This window comes from Octodon degus, unplaced genomic scaffold, assembly GCF_000260255.1.
Source record: "Octodon degus isolate 3935 unplaced genomic scaffold, OctDeg1.0 scaffold00024, whole genome shotgun sequence".
Lineage (NCBI taxonomy): Eukaryota > Metazoa > Chordata > Mammalia > Rodentia > Octodontidae > Octodon > Octodon degus.
In genome coordinates, this window is record NW_004524600.1 from 8,201,027 (window position 1) to 8,222,646 (window position 21,620).

Consider the following 21,620-nt stretch of genomic DNA (forward strand, 5'->3'; position numbering starts at 1 on the left):
TGTATCCCCTTTTTCTGTTTAGTCCTGTCAGAGATGGGTATTCCATTGGCATCTAAATACTATACGTGCTTGAATTCAGCCAAAAAATCCAACACAGTCCAGCAGTCCACAACAGTAGTGGGTTATCCACAGAAGTTGTTGACTTGAGTCTTTCACAGCTCAGCATATTAACATGGCTTTACTTTACATACCTCGTTTTTATACTTTTCTGCTGGATGGTTAAGACCAAGATAAAGCAAGACCTGTATAACAAGAAATGTAACTTTTGTATCTGATAAGGTCAGTCAAGTACCCTCAGGATGTATCTTGTAACCTTGTACTGCAGTTTGCAGATCCTTTTTCAGTGTCAGCCATGTGGATGAGTCACAGCCATTGCTTGACCAATTTGCTCTCTGTGAAAGCCTAAGAGAATGTTTTCTCTCCATGTGACTCTCCTTAGGCACACTCTACATCATCGATCATGTTGCTCTGTGGCCCCATAAATATATGAAAAAATGTTCCACATCACTAGCCATCTGTGAAATGCAAATTAAAACAACACTGAGATACCATCTCACCCCAGAAAAAATGGCTATCATAAAGAAATCAACCAACATCAAATATTGGAGAGGCTGTGGGGAAAAGGAAGCCCTTTTCCTCTGCTGGTGGGAATGTAGACTGGTGCAACCATTATGGAAATCAGTGTGGAGACTCCTTAAGAAACTAGGATTGGAAATCCCATTCAAGCCAACAATCAAGCCAGGAAGAACTGAAAACGTCATATTATAGTAATATATGTGTACCTATGTTTACAGCAGCACAATTTGTAATAGCCAAATCTTGGAAACAACCAAGATGTGCATCACATGAAGAATGGTTGAAAAAGATGTGGTATTTTTATACAATGGAGTATTACTCAGCTATAAGGAATGATAAACTTGAATTATATGTAAGTGGATGCCACTTGAAGATATACTCATAAGTGAAATAAACCAGACCGTCCTGTGGAAATATTGTATGGTCTCCCTAGTATAAGAACCCAAAAGAAGAAATACAAATAGAGGGGTATAGCACAATTGAAAGGAAAGCAAGAACTTGAGGATTCGACACCGAGGAGAGGGTAGCAAGAAAAGCTGGGAAACAAGATAGGGACAAAGCCATACATTTATATGCACAAGATGGTCAAGGCAATGACCTTGAGAAACATCAGCAGGTTTTTGAAACTAGCAGTTAAGTGGTAGGATTCTCACCCTGACTAACTGTACATGCTGATATCTGTGAACCAGGCAACTACACTGAAGATAGCAATGTGTAATAGAAGGGTCACGCTTGGAATGCCTGTCATTCTGGTCTTCTAAATAAGTATTTCTTGTCATGACATACCAATTATTACCATACTGTCTCTCAAGCAAAAGTTTTTTGGTCTTTTTTTAAATGGGTAATAAATGAAAAAAAAGACACAAGAAAGAAAAAAAAGTCACAAGACTGTCCTGCTACAATGCTGTATATGGTTAGATTTCTAAATTTCTGTGTAAAAATATGTAATTGTTTATTCATATTCTTTAAATATTTTTCATGTTTTAAATTTTTATCTCCATAGTCTATAGGGACTTAAAGTTTAACATATTAATACTTGGTGGAAAATATCTGTTACATGTTATGCATGTTTAATATTCAGACAGACAGTGAAGTTAAACCCAACAGCATGTTGTAGGGTAATAATAAGCTTCTCTTCTGGAGGGTTAACAACCTAAGTTTGCAGATAAAAAGTTAGAGAAATAGAATGGCTGCAAGGACAGTCAACATTTTAACCCTAGCCTTTCAAGGTCAGTGAAGACTCAGGACATAGGAAAACCTATACTGTAACATCATGTAACTCAGTTGTGTCCCAAATTTTCTGTAATAAACTTTCAATTTTTTTACTTGAATGTTCACCATACCAGTATAGCTCTATGGTGGAGTACTTGCCTAACATGCAAAATGACTTAAGAGTTAACCCCAGTATAATCCATCCATCTATCAATCAAGCAATACAAACAAACATGAAATATTCACTGTATTTCTTATCATACCACACACGGAGGGTGAGTTGTGAGCTTGGCTAGGCTGGACTACATTTCCCAGAATCCCTGTACCTATAGGATTTTGAATAGAGCAAGCTTCGGAGAAGTTCCTGTGGAAGACAAGAGAATAGAGAGGAAGTGGCAGCCATATTTTATTTCTCCACACTGTGGCCCATGCTGGTTCACCTCACTGATGTAAGACAGTGGCCGGCTTGCAACACTTCTATCTTCCCATGGATCCTCTTTTAGCCTCGTGATTTCTTCTCTGCTAATTAGACAGTAACAGATCCAGATAGTGTTAAAGGGTAGGAAAAAAACTCCATGAATGTCTAGGGATCTGGTCTGAGGCATGCTGAGGTGCTCTTTGTCAACCCATTTATTGGATGATGCAAAAAGCTACCAGCTGTGAGTAGGGCCCAGGGTCTTCATATCTAAACTGCTGTGCAAGCTGTCCTGCTGTTTCAATCATATTATCTACAAAATCTCATAGTACTTAGAATGACAGTGAGAGGAATGCCATTTAAAGATTTCTTCTGGCTTTTTTAGGGAGATCACTTAGTATTTAGAACATTCTCTGTGAATAATGATTCCTTCTGAACCAGCCTTTGTCTTGCTACTAGGCATTGGTAAAGATTGAATGCCTGGCCATGGCTAACCAAATTTCTATGTGATCTAAGCTACCTAAGCTGACCCATTAAGCAATAAATTTGAGCATGAACCGTAATGCTTCATTATCAAAGAGATGTGCTATATATGAAATTGGGCTTGAGTAGGTCTGAAAGGCACAGGTAAATTGCATGAGCGAGAGACCTAAAATATCTATGGGCCCTATGCCTGTGACATTCCCATTCTAGTGTGGTCTCAAATGTTAATGGTGAAGCAAAGTATTTCCAATATGCATCATTTCAAGTGTACATGTGCCTGTTTCTATTGCTTCAAAGAAGAGCTACCCAGAAGTACAAATCTACATTAATTCAGGGTCTGATATTTGGATGCAACATAACTGATAAATCTATGACAAGCAAATCTGGTAGAAAGGTAGATTGGTGACACCTCTAAATGGATATACCATGTAAAGACTCTTGTGTCTACATGAATGCTTACCAAAGGATGAACTCAGCAGAGGAGGACTGTAGTATTCAAGTGGAAAGGATGAGCCATTCTAAATTCCTCAGTTAGCTTCCTTCCAAAGGAACTTATCTCCTTACCAAACTGACTCATAAAAACTGTGGCACTGGTGGTAAGGACAAAAATTACATCTGTATTCAGTAATACAGACTTCTATTTACCAAACCCTGTTTAGCTACAGTCAATTTGGAGTGTTCAGTCTGCTAACAGCTGAGATGAACAATGAGCTTCTCATGTGACATTGTTTCTAGCTACCAGGTAGGGATTCATTGGCAGGTTGATTACATCACAGCCTTCTGTCATGGAAATGCCAGAGCTTGCTCTTACTGGAATAGATACTCTCTGTGTATATGCACTGACTTCCCTGATCACAATGTTTCTGCCCAATCCACCACCAAACCCATGTGCACACGGCTTATTCGTGGCCTTCGTATTTCACTCAGAATCATTGCTGAGCAAGGAACTTATGTCACGCAAAAGTGAGATACAGAAATGGATTCAGAAAGATTACTAGTCTTTGTGTGGTCTTCATCAGTCAGAAGCAGATGGCTTGACAGAATGGTGGAGCACCCCTTTGCAGGATCACTTATGGCCCTTTGGGATATGAAGTCTGCTCTAAATTAATACCCAACATTTTCTGTCATTCCCTTAGCAAGAATGCATTGGTCAGAGAATCTAGCAGTGGAAAGGGGAGCAGATCTTCTCAGCATTTATCCCTAGTGATCCTTTGACACAACTTTTGCTTCTCATTTCTGTGATAGCAGGTTCCCATGACCAAGAGGTCTTAGTTCCAAAATGGGAAGCACTTGCACTGTGGTCCACGTGATGACTTGATTGCCTTGGGGAACCATCTGAGCACATTGAGTCATGCCACTGAGTCATCATGCAAAAAGAGGAGTGACTGTCACTAGCCTGCTTCCATGCAGAGTCAGAAGAGTGTTTCAAAATCTAAAGATATTCCAGTTTGCCACTTTTTACTCCTATATCCTGTGACCAAAACAAATAGAAAACTATGTTAACTCAATTAGTATAACTTCTAGCTATTGAGACACCTTGAGACTAAAGATTTGGTCTACCTCACTAGCCAAAGAGCCATAACCTGCTCAAGTGTTTACTGAGAACAAGAGGAACATGGGTTAGCTAAGGGAAGAAGATAGCCATGAATATTGGCTACAGCCACATGACCTATTGTGACACAGATACTGTAATGGTTATGAGTATGTCATCCTCTTTGGGGTATGACTATGTATGAATATATATATGCTATCTTACCAGGTATCTTTGTATTTACCTTCTTTTTATTTCATATCTCATATAAGATGTGTTAATATTGGTAGCTTAATATGTCAGTAGGTAAGTTAAAGGATATCAAAGGGGAAATATGAATCAACTAGGAGAAAATAAATGTCATCCAGAGTAAAAAAAAACAACACTCATGGGTTCTCTTCTAGGGAAAAAGTTAGTGGTTTTGACTGTACTTGCAATAGATATATTAAGTTAGAATAGAGGCATGACTGTGCTATTTCATTTGAAGAGGTAGGAGTGTCAAATTGTTAAATGTGGATTTTGTAGAGTCAAATTCCATTTCCCAGAATTCCTTTTCCGTACATTTCTGGGCAGGGTGGGGCATGAGTAAGCGGGCACAATTTGGAGGCAGAAGCGCAGTCGTGGCCGCTTGGTAACTTACACGTGTTGCCTCTGCTCCCTCAGCTCTTGCTGGAAGCAGGAGCTGAGCCTGGAGCCATTCACCTTCGTGGAGATGGCCCAGGGCAGGATGCACAGGATCTCTCTGCGGAGGGTGCTGTCTGCAGGACCTCTGTCACACAAGCTCAAAGGTATGAAGTATTTTGGACTGCTCTCATGAGCTCCAGCAGAGCCTGGGGCTCCAACCTGTTCTGGCTGGTCCCCATTTTATAGCAATATTCCTTTCTTGACAAGCTGTCCTTAGATTTCAAATTTCAAAACAACAGCCTTACAGAGATGATACCACCAAACTTCACCATAATATAAAGCCAATCCCTGTGTCTCTAGCACACACACACACACACACACACACACACACACGCATGCACGTACGCTAGCATTTCTGCTTTTCTTACTAAACTTTGATTAATACAATATTTTAGTTGAGTTTTTAAAGGTTACATTCTTCTTTAGTAAACAATTTCTTGAGGTTTAATTAACACACTATAAACATTCACATATAATAAAACACACACAGTTAAGATGCACAATTTGGTAAGTTTGAATATATCATATAACCATAAAACCACCACTATAATTAAGACAGCGAGCATATGCATGATCCCCAGAAGTTTACACGATTCTCTTTCTGTTCTCTCTGCCTTCCTCCCCAGGTCCCCAGGCAAGTATGAATGTGTTTTCTTTCTTTCTTGGAGTGGTTTGCATACTCAAAGTTTTGCATACTAGAATTGCAAAGGATATACTCTTTTGTATAGCTTCTTTCACTCAGTGTAATTATTTTGAGATTCTCCCATGTTGTATGTTGTTATCTGTTCATTCTAAAATAATTTACTTGAAAAAGTTAAAATATTAAATGAACAACACTCTGATTATAGGCCAATCACAAACATTTGAATATGCTATGATGGAATATAATTTAGAGAAACAGAAATCCAGACAATCAGAAGAGATATGTCATGAGTACTTTCTCACAGCACGAAGACCTAGAGACAGTATCATTGCATCAGTCCCACTAGTAAGTGACAGGAGAAAGTTTCTTTGGAAAGGGCTCCCAAAGGCTGGACTCAACATCAAAAAGAAATCTGAGTCAGCGGGGTAAAGATGGACAGTGCTGCCTCCACAAGTTTTCCTGGGACGTAGAGAAGAGATGGGAGTCTTGAGCACAGCACCTCCTAAGAGAGACACGCAATACAATCACCCTGAATAAAAACGAGGCATTCTTGTTCTTACACTTCTTCAGCACGACCAACATGTGAATTCCGCAGCCCTGATTCACTCCTCTCACTAGTTTTGTTTTGTCCCAGGTTGCCTTCACACCCCCAGGTGAGCCAGGGCTAACAGATTGCTCCTTGGGGTGCCTTCAGTTTCCAAATGTGGTACAATGCACTGAACATTTGACTGGAAAATCAAGAGATCTGGATTTTAACCCAGAGTTGTCACTTACTAATTAGATACATGAGTGTGTATAGTCAGATTTTCTCTTTCTGAATCTCACAACTGTAAACTAAATTGTGTGGGCTATAGATCTTGAAAATTTCAACATTCTATACATCTACTAATGGCCCAGATTATTAACACTTGCGGTCCTTCCAAGAACTATTTAGATAACCTGAATCAAATCCCCATTAGTAACTGCGATAGACACTGCTACATAGCTGTATCCATGCATCCAACCCTCCATCCATCCAATTGGTACCAATATAAACAAGACATTTTGTTTGACATTGCAAAAACAAAGATGAATACAACTCACAGTTATAAGGGAAAACACATGTATTCATAAATAATCACAACGTATGAAATATTTAGTAAGTCTGTTCAGAAAGGAGATGCTGTTTTGGTAATACCTTGGTTCTTAAAATCTTCATCAAAATCAAAGGAGGATGATTATTTTTGCTGAATAATTGAATATAAATATTTTTAGGGCAAAGAGCATTTTGGAAAGTTGCATCTGAAGACATAGGAAGGAAGGATTAAGAATGTTACACTTACGATTTAGACTCATGGTTACCCTTACTTGCTCCTTGACATGTCTTCCTGTACATTATAATTCCTAACACTAGGTACTAATTGTTAAGCTTTGAAAGGAGAAGAAAATCCAAACTGCACTCCCCCATGTCCCTGAGTGTGTAATAATCACCATTCCCTTTATTGAACAAAGCCATGGATTTTCTAAGCAAAGGAGACCTTATCTAGAATTGACCAATTTTAACTAATCCAGTGTTATCAGCTTATGCTTTTAAATATGAATATGATGACTAAATCTTGAAGTTCATCCTCATGAAACGAGAGTACACTTTTGAAGTTTATATAACAAATGCTAAGTGTCCACATATTGGCATCGAAATTCTCCAGGGGAGTTTTAAATTATTAAATTTCTGCTTTCAAAACAGTTCTTGATTATGCTCATTTTTATCAGATTCAGTCAGTAAGTTAAAAGGAGAAAAGAAACAGCTTTTTCAAGAAAGAAAACTTGGATGTCGCTTCTATTTTCTCTTCTTAACTTATACAGCTGAAAACATTATTAAATGAACAGTATGAGCATATTTTAATAAACATAAATAAATTTAAACTTTACAAGCTTAGCCATTGGCCACCCGGAAACTCCGATGAAGTACGCTCCTCTATCGACTTCCCTGAAGCAGCCAGCCGGGTCACGTGGCTGGCTGACCTCCCAGCACCACCTACCTCCAGCTCCGTGAGATGCCATCAGATCCCACCCAAAGGAGCCAGTTGTCCCCATGAAACAATGAGCGATTCTTAGGAGACACAACCGGAGCTCTGTTGCGGTGGCACAGGAAGGCGCGATAAGATCTCCCAGCCACAGCATTCTTTTGTGTCAGCAGACGCAAGTGGGATGTTCCTCCTGCAGTCCTTACAGGGCCAGAGGAAGCAGGCTTTGAAACACAATGTTCATTGAAATCGGCTTTCATCTGAGGAATCCCAGGGTGGCTCCTGCTTCATGATGTGCATTCTGTCTGTGGCTGAGCTCTCCTGATGCATTTCCGTTGTTTGTTCAGGAGGAAGGCAGCACCTTTATGGACTCAGCCTTTTACTAGGTAAAGGGCATCACATTGTGCTGGACAAAAGCCTTATGTGTCAGGATGTCTCCAGTGAGTCTGGAGTCCAGAAGCATTAAAAATAAAATGAAATAATCAAAGCCTCCACCATCCTGGCTCACGGATGGGGTAGAAGAACACAAAGCCACCCTAATGACTTCTGGTGAGCATGTCCTTGTTTGGTGGCCTCAGGAGCAGGAAGTCATTTGTTGCTCTGATTGATACATGGGACACAACCCACAGGCCATAAAGAGTGGGGCTGAATGCAGCTATCAGCATCAGCCCAGTAGAACCGGCCCAGTGGAACCACCATCGTCCACTGTGGTATAATTCTGGCTCTTAAAGAACAGAAAGAAGGGTTAAAGAAGCAATTCACCGGGTCAATTATGAGTGAATAGTCTCATCCTTCTATTGGCCTGATTTTGTAATTTCACACTTCATTTTCTTTCATGGGAATACCATTCTAGATCCAAAAAGATTCTCTCTAAGAATTCATCCCAATAAACACGTGGAGAAATAAGTAAACGCTATTTAGTTTATCTTCACATCAACTAAATACTTTTCACTATCAGTCGTAGTCCTTCCTTCTTTGCTCCAAATCATCTGAGCCGCCCATTCTTAGAATATAAAGGGAGACAAATAATTCTCAAGATGGATAGAAGATGAATACTAATTTTTCATTTCCATGGCACTTTTCACTTTCTCAGTGTCTCCCAAATTAGGTAGGCATTGGCTATTTTGAGCAATAGAAGGAGTCGTAGAGAAACAACACAGCTAGAGATTCCTGAACCTTAAAAAGATCTAGCAGTATAACACAGAGGAAAAGCCATGGGCCGAGTCTCTGGATCAGCACATAGTCTTCATTGTGGGTCCCGTAGGCATGTGGACAAGTGCCCAGTGCCTAAGCTGACCACAAATGTCAGCCTAAGTCATCTCCACTGGGCTGAAGTCCTGCATGTATCTATATGTCTGCAACAAGGCAAACGTGGCTGATGTACAAGGAGACTTGATACTGACAAACTTGAAAAACCTGGAGGACACTTCTTGGAATCCAAGGTACTTGCTATAGTCTAAAGGTACAGACGTCATTTTTGTAACTGATGTAGGACATTGATGAAAACGCAGAAGTACCAAGAATCAGAATTCTAGCTAACATCCATGAAAAGAACCCAAACATGCCCTTTGAGTGGCTAATTTTTACATAAGCCAATAACAGAATTCTTGAATTACTAGGAATTTTGCTAAGCCTTCTGAAAACTAAAAAAAAAAAGATTTCCTAAACTTAAGTAATGACAAAACTTCCTGATGATCTTGCCCCTACCTCTGGCTTGAGTATCTTGTCCCTTGTCTGTGATTATAAACTATGTGTATACATAAATATATTTGCATTGTAGCATGCATGTATGCACCTATATATTTGTATTACAGCATGTGTGTGTGCACCTACATATTTGCATTGTAATGAGCGTGTGTGTGTGTGTGTGTGTGTGTGTGTGTGTGTGTGTGTTTCTTTCTGGGAGAGAAGACCACATAAAGAGTGTCCAGAAGGGAGATAACAAATTATATTAGAACACATGTTATTCAGTTAATTTTAATTCATCAAAGAGACAGAGAGAGAGATGGAGGGAAGAAAAGAGGGAGAGAGGGAGAGAGAAAGTCAGAGGGAGTGAGAGAGACAGAGAGAAAAAAGAACTAGTTAGGTGCTGACTACCTGCTATGTGGACAGATTCGTATAACTTGCAGCAGATAAACAGATACATTCCAGCCCTCAAGTACATCACAGCAGTGTGGTCTGAAGGCAGTCACAGGAGCAGGTAATTCCAGCGTAATGAACTAGATGCTGAGGCAGAAAGGTACTCGGGGTGGCATCCACCCTAACTGTATGGACTTTAACTTGTCTTGTGTCTCATGAGGCAACAGGAAAGGTTTCCACAGGAGGTAATACCTGAGCTGATACCTAGAACTGGAAAAGCAATTATCCGAGAAGAGCAGATAAGAAAGGAGATTCTGTATGGAGGATGTAACATGAGAAAAAGTAAAGGGCTTGAAACACAAAGACATATTTAAAGAGCTATAGCCAGCTTGGTATTGCTGAAAAGCACAGAGTGAAGCCAAAATGGGGCAAGGCATATACACAGGTCCCAGGCATAAGGCAGTCCTGCAATTGTAAAGGTCATTTAGGATATAGGTAAGATAAATTAGATTTAGGTCTTATCCCTTTCTGATACTAAGAATCTAACATTATGATAGTGTGAGAGAAGGGATTAAAAATCTGAAAAGGCAGTTGAGGCTTTGCAATGATTGACTTTACTTAATGGTAATCAATGTCCAAGAGTTAAAAGTAGAGATAAAATAATATTGAGATCTTGGCTTGTTGTTTATGCCCTTTTAGGAAAATTATAAAGACTTAGATCCTTCCTCCTTAGCTTGAACTAACTGGATGTCTATAAAAGCCCAGTTCTGCATGACTAAGAATAAATGAGAAAGAAATCAAGACATGAGAAAAAAGGCAGAGGAAGATCAACCTGTGCACTGCAGGGGCAAAATATTGTCAGTGACCTCAAAGTAAGAGATTAAAAACCAAACAATGGAAGAGGAAGTGATTTTACAGACACATGGTTGAATGCAAGCTCTTGAATTTACTCTAGGAGAAGTAATGATAGCAAAGATTACTTGCATTTACAAAGAGTTTAACAAAAGAGCAGAACTAAGTAGGAACATTGGAGTCTTTCTCCGAGTGGAAAAATGATAGACACTTCTATTATTAAAATGATAGTAAAATAAGGCAGGAAAGACCATTATTGAAAAAAGAGGTGAGTCTGTAGGTCTGTGGGCTTTGGAGAATCCTGCAATACCTCTCCCACCCTCCATTCTTCTCAGACATCTTTTGTAATGCCTTGGCAAGGCCAAGGAGTAGGCATCTCGAGAGCAAGCCGGATAAGCTAGGCAATCTTTCGGACCAAGAACAAAATGTAAAAGCTGAATCTCTTATTTAAAAATCAGAATATAGCATGTTATTAAAGGTACAAAAATACAAGGATTGTTTTCTCCTTGTTCAGTTTTTTTTTTTTTCTTGATTTGTCAGGGAGGTTTTTTGTTATTATAATGTTTCAGATAAAGAAAAACCAAGGGCCGGGGACTTGGCTCAGTAGAATAAGTGCTTGCCTGGCAAGCACAAGGGCCCTGAGTTCAATCCCTGGTTCTGCAAAAAAAAAAAAGAAAGAAAGAAAAAAAGAAAAGAAAAGAAAAACCAAATTTTGAATTCTTTACATAAATTTCATAACTCATCATTTCATAATAATCACATGATTTTTATTTTGTACTCATGCATATGTATTTTGTTCTCAATAGAAGGGTACAAATGTTGAGAGGTTTGAACCCAACTGTTTTAACTCACCTTCTTAATATATATAGATTCTACCAACATTATCTGTGCCTTACTGGTGGCTCAGAAAGAGCTAAAACTTAACTGTGGATCACCCAATTGGTTGTTCTTTTTCCTTCAGGATATAGTGGTAGCATATGTGTGCATGAATACAGGGAAGTACCATAAGTAAGGAAAGGTGTGACAGAGACCTTCGCTTGTTCCTGTTCCACAGAACTGCACTGCTTTCTATTTACATCCAAAGCAAGTTCTTATTCAAAAGGAAAATGCAGCCCGTTGGGGTTGTCAGACTAACTTCTCTCCCCTTACTTATCTAGCTGTGGACATAACATCTTCATCTTCCCCTTGCTTTGTGTCTCATGAACTCCTATGCAGCATGCTTGCTCTAGAAAGCTGTGCTTTGGGGGCATGGGGAACACTGTGTGAATGGGGTAGTAGCAAGCCACAGCAATCATGCACATGGCAAATGTGACCTCTGCTTATGCTCAGACTCCACTGTCTCAGTTAAGAGCCTTTACAAGATATAACATCAAAGATCAAACTATTGGGCTGGGGAGACAGCTCAGTGGAATAAGTGTTTGCCTGGCAAGCACAAGGTCCCAAGTCCGATCCTTGGTACCACCAAAAAAATAAAAAAATTAAGAAAAGTGATTAAGAATTTCAAATTGGCAACATCAGGCCAACAATCCAACACAAGTGCCTGCATGGTTGCTCAGTTGGTAGAACTTGGAGCCAGTTCTAGTGCCAGTGGGCTGATTCTCTGTAGCCCCTTAACCACTCTCAGGAGAAACTGCTTCTACCCAGGTGTTATTTCGTATTTTGATCAAAGAATTATTTCAGAAAACCTGTTGGAGAAAAGTCAACTTCATAAAAATGCAGCAGTAAGATGAATCAATCACAGGGCAAAGTACACGACAAAATGATTTAGCTATCTGAACGAAGGATTTCTTATGAATTTGAGATAAAGATTCAAGTGACTTGTTATCTTAATGATTACTGAAAATTTAACCTTAGTCACTGAAGATCTTGTAACAATGCCCCATGAAGCTGGCCCATTGTGGATTTGTTTTGAAGGTCCAAAAAAAAATCTTTATTTTTTAAATTTTAAAATGTTTATTAAAAAGCAGCTATACTTCCACTTAGTGGTAAAAAGGAAATCAAACATTGTGCATTTTTAGTCTTGGACAGGTCAAGTTCAAGCCCAGAGAACTCCCTGAGGAAGCAAGATGGAACCATCCAGGAGAGAATAGGTTAAGGTCACTCCAGAAAGCTTCAATATGGAATGTAAGACACTGAGACATGATCGAAATTTTCATAGGTGCAAAATATTCAAAGTCTGGAAATACTGAAAGATTCTTTCTTTGGTTTTCATTGAGTTGGTTTTCATTGAGTTGTAATATTTGGGAAAACTACCTAAAAATGTGAATTGGATTAAAGAAATTTCTCAATGATGATGTCATTATCTCAGAGAGCTTCCTGGCTAGGCCAGCTGACGCCCGTGCCTTTTACACTAAAGGAGAGTGTCCCGATGAAGAGACCTAACACCGAGCACATTCCTTAGCCGAGAAGGATGAGCAGGCACTTGTCCAGGAATTCATCAAAGACACTGCTGGCACTGATGTGACTTTAGCTTCTGCATCTGGGGAGTTCTGTATCGGCAAATCTTGATAATAGTGGCTAAAGGAGAAAAAGGAAAGAATAATTTTTTTAAAAAATGGGCATCATTCATAAACTTTCATTTTAAACAGTTGTTTATAACAGTCACATTTCCATTAAAATTTTAAGCAAACTTACTTAAAAAAAGTCATTTTGCAAGGTAGCGTTTGATATCTTTTTAGGTCCTCTGTTGACCCCTAGCAATAAATGTTAAATGCTGAGCCAGGTGTGGGGAAACATGCGTACAATTCCAGCACTTGGGGCTGAGGCAGGGAAACTGCAAGTTTGAATCTAGTTTGCTCAACTTACTGAGATTCTACCTCAAAATAAAAGCAAAAATATTTTTTAAAAAAAGTCTGAGGATGTAGCTTAAGCAGCAATGCTGGATTCAATTCCAAGTGTCACAAAAGAATTAAACAGCCGGGGAGATGGCTTAGTGGAATAAGTGCTTCCCTGGCAAGCACAAGGGCCTGAGTTCAATCCCCGGGTCTGCAAGAAAAAAGAATTAAACATTAAAAAAGGTTGGGTCAGAGTATTGTTGAGTAGCCATAAATAAACAAATGAGAACAAAAGAATGGACTACTACTGTGAAAAAGTAACTGAATTACTCTGACCACCCATAATCCCATTGTACAACTTTAGGAACTCACAAAGAGCAAACTTTAAGTGCCAAGCCTAATCTAGAAACATAAAGACTACTTACATGAGTCAGCACACAGCTTTCCAACTCCAAGTTACACTTCTAAAAAATGCAAGTTCATCCAAATACACCAAGGAGTAACTGACTAGAAAATAGTTATTGGTCCTTTAGCTTCAGTCATGATACCCAAAAGTTCAAATCTCAATAATTAGAGAAAGGGTTTCTGAGAGATTTGTTTTATTATCAGCCTGTAAGGAACAGCTTCACAAAATGCAGTTTGTTTGGGGGACTCAGTTTGATGAAAGCCTTAGGACAGGAACTCTCCTTGAGATGCGACCCTGCTTTAATATTCAAGTTGATGAATTATGACTGAAGTTAAGAGTTTCACAGTTTATCAGATGCCTTCCCCCTAATTGATTACATTGGGCTCTATCTCTTACTGAGATAAAGCAGGCTACTGTTCCATACACTCACTTCGGGTTTATCCCACAAATATGCACACTCCACCCAAGATGCAATCAACTGATCTCAAACTGTTCTAAGAGATCCTACCTCTAGGAGATCACTGTAAATAAAGTATGGATAGTATACTGAATTTTATTCCATTTGGGGTACATTTACAATGTCATTTATGTGATTATTTATTCATTTATACGTAGGGATAGTAACATCCATTGTCTATGCTAGCCTATGATCTATTCTGCATATTGTTCATGGAGGAGTTAACTTATCATTGGCCATAAATCTATAAATGCAGTTATTAAACTACTTCACTAATAAAAATATAGGTTATGCCAGAATACATTTACTTCATCTAAGAACACACATTTATCAAATGATAGGGATGTGACACAACAAATTTTCTTACATCAGAACTTCAGTTCTTCTCCACTACTCTACATTCAATCCTATTTTGTTGCACCGAAAGAATTTGTATTACAAATGAAACATCTTTAACAAATGGATTACTAAACTACACAGACTACATAAGGCGAATTCTTTTTTATTTTTTTCAGAAGGCAAATTCTGCTCTGAATGTTTACAACAAGCCGGTATAGTATTTCGGAAGAAAAGCACTAATAAGAGGGCTCAAGAAAGAGCAGTAATGCACCATTAGAGGAAATGAAATGCAGATAGACTGAAAGAGAAGAAACAGATGAGGCCACTGGCCTCCAAAAGGAGTTAGCCCCGTACTACACAAATCCCTGAGAAGGTACAGGCACCATCTTAACTGGAGCATGTGTTAGCTGAAACCACAGTTACTTACTATTGCCTCTGTGAGCAGATTCTTCCAACAGCAAAAATCAATTTTACTTCCTACCTCTGTTTCCTCATTCTTTCTCATCCCTTACTCTCATGTCTAATTTGCTTTGGAATAAAATAAATCTCTAGTTAAAGTTTTGGCATAGCACTTGTTGAATGTATTTCACCTCCAGTTTAGAAATTCACAAGCTACCTGTTAGTTCTCAAGTCATCATGAAATCAAATAAACACTTGTCACTGAGTCTTACATTCAAAGATTAGGCCCGGGTTCCCTTTGGCAGGACCAGACACCTACAAGACACCCCTGATTTTGGGTTTCCTTCCCTCACAACAAAATGCTAAGTTTTAAGACTAAGAGCATTTTCTGCAATTATATTTTCTACCCAAAATAAGAAGACACATAAATTATTTTACAGAGTTTTGATGAGATAAATTCATCTTGAAGCATAAAATTTATCAGCATGAAAATCTTTTGTGAAACCACTTTTTGACTGGAAGACTGGTAATAGAACAAGAGTAATTCTTGATGACTGATTGTAGAAGTATTTTAACTATTGTCACCTATCTGCACATAAATAAAATCCATCAAATCTTGCCTACTGCTTTGGAAAGTGAGCTGTAAAGTGGGCGATTAAAGAACATTTTTCTTCCTAAAAACTGTTAAAACAGAAGCAGAGGAATTTGAGAGTGAAAAGCCTAATGTCATATAGTAAGCTTTTCCTTTGAAAAAATAAATTCATAGAATTTATCTTTACTGACTTCATGAGCTGATTTAAAAACCATAATTTATATGTACTTCAAACCCTTTGGTCCTAATACTACTTTTAAAGACAGAGAGGGTCTAAAAAATTAGATCTGTGTATCCATATGAAAGTTTGAATCGGTGTTGGATGGTGACTTAAATTACAACTAAACATAATTTTATGATAATAGTGGATCATGATTTTTTTTTTTTTTTTTTTTTTTTTTTTTTTTTTGTATTTTAGGGAAGGGTCTATAGGGTGTTCAGGTTCTCACTACTAGATAGCACCCATAGTGATCCGCCTGTTTACAGCCTCCTAAGAGCTGGGATTACAGGCTCGCCACCGCGCCTAGTCTCAATTGCTGTCTCAGCACACCCTGGGGACAGGGCAGGCCCGGCAGGCCCAGGGATTGAACCCCCAGCCCCTGAGCCTGTTTGCTGGTACTTTAATCTGCTGAGCTATTTGACTGGCCTTGAAATACTATTTTAAATAGCCTTGACTCTTGGACAATTTTCAGCACTGCTTATATAATATTATCATGTAAATATGGAAATAACTTGATCTTCAGTGTGTTCCAACTTCAGCATCTGGGGTGACTTATTTTACATTTGCATCCTATATGTCATTAAACGATAACGTTTAGCAAAGTCACATTTCATTGTCGCTGACATATCTTATGAGCACAGAGCTCAACAAAACAAAGCCGTAGTAAGAGTTCTGGCTTTGCTTCATATTTCATTTCCTGTTCGTAGCTTATTGTTTACAAGGCTGGGGAGCCTTGGACTTTCTTTAGAATATAGAATTCATTTTTTGTCAGGAGATATTTATACCAAAGTGAACAAAGGGCACTGCAGCTCTTAACAGATACGAAGTAATACATCTAAAATGATCTTTCTCTCATTCAATTTTAGAAAGAGTTATTAACGAAAGTCTTGCTGACACCAAATGTTTGACTCAGTTAATTTTGGTATTTCAGCCTCCGATATGTATTAGACATTTCTTTCCTTCCACCCTACCTCACACCAACAATTACCCGATTCCAAGATTAAAATCTCAGTGAGGTAAAAAATAAAAGGGGAGGTTTGTGGTCAGCAGTAACATCAGGGTTCGTGAGAATTTTATCACATGTTGACTTTAAAAAAGCATTTAGTGGATAATGAAGTGCATTTTCCACTCACTGAAAATTCATTTATGGAAAAATAGCATTCATATGGGAAGAGAAAAATCCACTCACTGTTGCTTCATTTCCACACAGGAGAGAAAAGGAAAAAGCACTCAGGACTTCTCTGGCCATAACCAAGGAAATACAGTGAAATTCTGTTTTAAAAAAGAAAGCAGAGGCAGGGTCTGGAGTCACCAAGGCCTATTTCCTGTGCAGAAGGCAGCTGAGTGTGCACAATAGCATATTCTCCTCTCTTCTGTAGTCGACCAAGGTGAGGCACTTCAACTGCGATTCCCAACTTAGGGAAAATTCTAACACATGTTATATGTGTGAGTCCGCATGTATGCATATCCACCAGTACTGTAGCAAAATCTGTAGTCTTGCCATTTTTTTTAAACTAAGAAAGAACATAAAGAGGAATTGTTCACTAATATCCTGGTCCAGTTCATGAATGCTCTTGCTCAAAGCAATCTGGTTCCCATACAGAAGCATTTGGCAAAATTTTGCTTGCATTCACACATTCTGCATCACGTGAGGAACACGACTGTGGCCATCTTTCCCAAAACTGTGGAATGAGTTATGTTTGAGAACCGAGGTACCACTATATTTACAGTATGCTAGAATATAACTCAACCTTACTGTTTCCTACTTAGGTAAAACCAATGAGTTCTTTTGAAAATGAAAATAGATAATTACTACCAACAGTATGAGTAAGGTATGTAAATAACAAAAATAGATCTTCATTTTAAATACAACTTTTAAGACTTTCCTTAATATTCCTAATCTTGTGCTTACTTCAGCAGCACATATTCTAAAATATTCTTTGGGTTTTTTTGGCCATCTCAGCCCACCCTGAGTGTGGGAATGGTGCAGCATGTGGTGCCTAGGATCAAACCGCAGAGCCCTGCTCCTGCCTAGGCAGGCACTTTATACCGCTGAGCTATCTCACCAGGCCTAAAATTTCTTATTTAGTATTTGCTCTAGTTTCAAGATCAAATACTGTACAAACAAGTATCCTTCACTGCGTCAAGATATTTAAAAATAATTCTGCTTAAGCCATTGCATACATTATTGACCAGAATGTGGACTGGTACAAAATTTTTTTAGGGTAGTTTGGCCATACCTATCCGAATATCTCTTCTGCCAGATTTCAGTTCCAGCACTGTTACATGAGAAGGGCCCGAGAAGCTGTTAACTTTCATCCTTACAAAATGAAGCTCATAAACTGAAAAATCAGCATCTTCTCTTGGATCCATTAAAGATACAAGGAACAAATTGCCCCCCACCTGGAATCCAGAGATAAATTCATCTGAGATCTGTCCCCTGGGAGTGGCTGGATGTACAGTGGGTCCATAGTAGTCCAAAGTAGTAGTCCTACTAAGGACATTTATAGGGTCGTTTTGATAACTGGCTAGAGGCTAAATAGGGAGGAGTCTGAGCATGAGAAACCCCCAAAGGATACAACTTTGATACTTAGATTACTGAGGAGGTATATTTACAGAAGTCAGAATTCAGGAGGCAAATAAAAGCCAGTCAAATGAAGAAATCCAAATTCAATGATGTCTATAGTTACTGCAGACATAAATACAACCCAGTTCCTAGCAGAGTGACTTAAACTTTCAAAATAAATTAGTCATGGCCAACTAATTTGTATTTGTTTATGATGAATAAAGATGCTATAAAATTTTGCAGGTAAAATCATGTGAACATGCTTTTTATTTCTTTGGGATAAATGCCCAAGATTTCAATTGCTAAATCATATAATGGACAGATGTTTGCACCACAAGATCTACCGTAATTTTTCTGGAGAATCTGTATCAGTTTGTATTTGTATTGGTTTTCTCACATTCTTACTAGTTTTTGGCATTATCACATTTTTTTTATTTTACTCCTTTTGGTTGGCATATAGTACCATTTTACTGAGATTTTAATTTATGTTTCTTAAATGATGCTGAAAATCTATTCATGTATTAATTTGTTGTCTGCATATTTGTCCTCAACAAGAAGATAAGCTTTATTTTCATATTTTCTACCCATCTTCTTGTTGTTGGTTATTTGTAATTGAGTTTTCAAATTTCATAATATTTTTATATGAGTTCTTTTTTGGATTATGGTTTTCAAATAATTTCTGTGACTTTGCATGCATTAGTCAGCTTTGCATTACTGTATGAACGTACTTGAGATAATCAATTTAGAAAAAGGAAAGGTTGATTTTGGTTCACGGTTTGAAGGCTGTAGTGTGCTATGGGTTGGCACATGGCTTTTGGCCCTGTGGTGAGGCAGCACATCAATGCGGGAGCACACACACAGTGGACAAGACTCTCACACTGCAGTCAGATGCTAAGGAGACAGAAGAGGCCAGGGACCTACAGTTCTCTTCAGTGATGCAGCCCTAATTATCTACAACCTCTGATCTTCTAAACATCCCACTATTTCTCAATAGCACTGAACGGGGGACTAAGTCTGTAACAAATGAGCCTTTGCAGATGTACCAGACCCAAAGTGATGGAGCTTGCCATCCACAGTAATGGAATTTATCTTTTTCTTTTTCTTTTTTTTTTTTTTTAACAGGGTCTTGCTACATACAGACTTGCAGTGATCCTTTTGTCTCAGCCTCCCCAGCACTGGGATTACAGGTATGCATCACCACACCTGATCTCAGGGTTCCCATGGTGTACCCAGGGTCCTGGGGCCAGCATGGCATACAGTACCAGGTATCGAACTTGCATCTTTGAACTTGCCAGGCAGGTGCTTAGACAGCCAAGCTATGTCCCCAGCCCCTGCAATTCTCCTTTTTTTCTTTGCAGTCTTTAGCAGAGAAGAACATGCTGGAATTTTTCTTCTAAAAACAACCCAAATGTTATTTGATAGGTAAATACATGTATCTATTTATGTGTATGCCATGAAATACTATCTGGCATTGGTAAGGAATGCACTATTGATGCACATAAAAACTTAGATGGATTTCAAGGGAATTCTATTCCTTGGAGAAGACAGTTTGAACTGGTTACATATTATATGATTCTTTTTTTATATGGCATTCCTGAAAGGACAAAATTGTATACATGGAGAACAGGTTTTGAATTGTTAGAGATATCCAGGGAGCTGGCTATGACCACAAAATGCGAAGGCAGGGCCTCCTCGTGGTAGACCAGCTCAGTATTGTGCTGCGGTTGTGCGCACACAAGCCTACACACAGCAAGGTTTCCTGGAGCCATATACATGAGCAAATGAGTACATATAAAATTGATGATTTTATAAAGTGTTTGTGGGTTACATCAACATAAATTTTAGTCATCCAAATGTTATCTAGGGCAACTGGGTGAAAGATATACAGAACCTTTATCATATCTCACCCAGGCATGTGGATTTATAATTATTTTAAAATGTAAAACCTACAAATGTCTTCGTTGTCATTCTTAAGGAATTCAACAGAACAAAAAGGTGGTGGATGTGACTGCATTATCATGCTTAGCTTAAAGTCTGTGCAAAGAAGAATCTTCAAAGGATACATTTGTATTCTGGAATAGTCAGAAAAAATAGACAAAGCTTCTAAGTAACTTTTAATAGTAGCTACTTTGAACTTAAAAATATGTATGTGAAAAATATGTGTAGAAGTAAAAAGTTCAGATAAAAGGCAAAATAAATTAAACCACTATTTAAACTCAACCTTTTAAATAACATCAAACATAAAGAGTCTAAATGCTCATTAAAAGTCTTAAAGTATGAGATTCGCTAAAAAGCATGACTGAGCAATATAAGTCCCACAAAAAAAAAAAAAAATCTGCTTTAAAAGTACATTAATACAAGTAGGCGCAGGGGCAAGATTAGATCCCTGGGCCTACAGTGCTGGCCCTGCCCACAGGGCACGCGAAAACAGCAACTGAGACTGGGAGTGGTGGTGCAAGCCTGTAATCCCAGCTCTTGAGAGGCTGTAGACAGGCAGGTCACTGTCAGTCTGCTCTAGTAGTGAGACCCTGAACACCCTGTAGACCCTTCCTAAAATACAAACCAAAAAAAAGTACATTAATAATCCAAAAGGTAAACTAGATACTGTGAAAGGGAAACTGTTCAAAGAGAAGAAATAACTGGAATGAGGGAAAAGAAAAAAGAAAGAGGGAAGGAAAAAATATATATGTATATACACAGGATAGCTTAGATAATTGCACGGCTGATTTCTACTCTTCTACCTTAAGGAACAATTAATGCTTTTTCAAAAAATGTATTTAGTGCAGGGTCTGCAGGGTCTCATTACAGAGATAGGACTCGTAGAGATCCCCCTCTCAATCACCATCTCAGTGCGTCCTGGCAGCGGGGTCAGCACTGCACTCCGGGGATCGAAGCCCGGCCGCTGTGCTCTGCCTAAGCAGGGGCCTCAGTGCGCTGGACTATCTGACCCGCCCGCTAATGCTGTTTTTTTTTTCTTTTCCTTTCTTCTTTTTAATTTTTTGACCAATTTTGCATGCATATATCTGGGAATCTGGATAACTAATTTGAAGACAACAATATGCAATGTAATAACCAGTGTTGAATCCCTATCATTTTGTGTAGTGAAATTGTGCATCATTTCTAATGTTTGTTTTTACTATTTTTTATTCTTTTAAAAAAATTTTTAACAAATGATTATAAGTAGACTATTACAAGAAAAGAAAAAAAATAAAAATAAATTAAAAGGAGTGAAACTCTGTACCACTTATAATTTTTTAGTTTTAAGTCTAATTTGCACTCTCAAAAAAAAAAAAAAAAGAAAGAAATGAAAAAAGGTATGTCATGCTAAAGCAAGTGGAAAGAAGCTGAACCTGCACATGTCTGTGACTCCAATATTCTGGGAGGGAGGC

The 21,620-nt window shown here is 38.4% G+C and overlaps 2 long non-coding RNA genes across 2 annotated transcripts in view; one reads left to right on the forward strand and one right to left on the reverse strand.

Annotated features, from left to right (window-relative positions):
• The window catches only part of LOC111815992, a 20,478-nt gene extending 12,826 nt beyond the window's left edge, over window positions 1–7,652 (reverse strand). The window contains exon 1 of the long non-coding RNA XR_002820549.1: window positions 7,563–7,652. This is a non-coding gene — a long non-coding RNA (uncharacterized LOC111815992). The remainder of the gene's footprint in view (window positions 1–7,562) is intronic.
• The window catches only part of LOC111815991, a 17,574-nt gene continuing 1,447 nt past the window's right edge, over window positions 5,494–21,620 (forward strand). Inside the window, exons 1-2 of the long non-coding RNA XR_002820548.1 lie at window positions 5,494–5,504; window positions 20,227–20,235. This is a non-coding gene — a long non-coding RNA (uncharacterized LOC111815991). The remainder of the gene's footprint in view (window positions 5,505–20,226; window positions 20,236–21,620) is intronic.